This window comes from Triticum aestivum, chromosome 2D (genome assembly GCF_018294505.1).
Source record: "Triticum aestivum cultivar Chinese Spring chromosome 2D, IWGSC CS RefSeq v2.1, whole genome shotgun sequence".
Taxonomy (NCBI): Eukaryota; Viridiplantae; Streptophyta; class Magnoliopsida; order Poales; family Poaceae; genus Triticum; species Triticum aestivum.
The window spans coordinates 552887308-552888055 of NC_057799.1; positions in this window are offsets into that span (position 1 = coordinate 552887308).

Sequence of the window (748 nt, forward strand, 5' to 3'; positions counted from 1 at the left end):
CGTCCGTTTGGGTCGGACCATTGGAGTTGCTCTAATACCTTTAAATACGATTGTAACAAGCTTAAGTGAAGGATCTTTTTTTTTGAACAGTTTGTTCATCCAATTCTGTGATAATCAAACAGTGTGTTCTCAATCTTTATTCATTTTCATATCTTTTTTTTCAGATATATACTAGCAGCACATGTTATATAGTAAAATGAACCTTAGCAAAAAAAATGCTCAGCTCTGATTAGGGTTCTATCTAAATTAATCTTCAAATACTTGCTTTCCATGTTATAGTCCAGCAAGTCTATTAGGCAAAAACTACATTTGTAACTTCACAAGATGATCAAATGCTCAAAACCAAAAGACAAGTTGATTTGAAGCACTCCCGACAGTAAGCAATGATGCTCAACACTATAGCACAACAAGAAATCCGTGCAAGACATCAGGGATTGAAACAAGAGAAACATTTTATTCTCAGGATTAAGCAAGTGCTCCTCCACACAAAGCAAACAGACTTAATCCAATGCGGAACCCCAGGATTACAACAAGAAATCCATGCAAAAACCTCAGGGATTCAAACAGTAGAAACATTTCATTCTCAGGATTAAGCAAGTGCTCATCCACACAAAGCAAACAGACTTGATTCAATGCGGAACCCCAGGATTACAACAAGAAATCCATGCTAAAACCTCAGGGGGATTCAAACAGTAGAAACATTTCATTCTCAGGATTAAGCAAGTGCTCATCCACACAAAGCAAACAG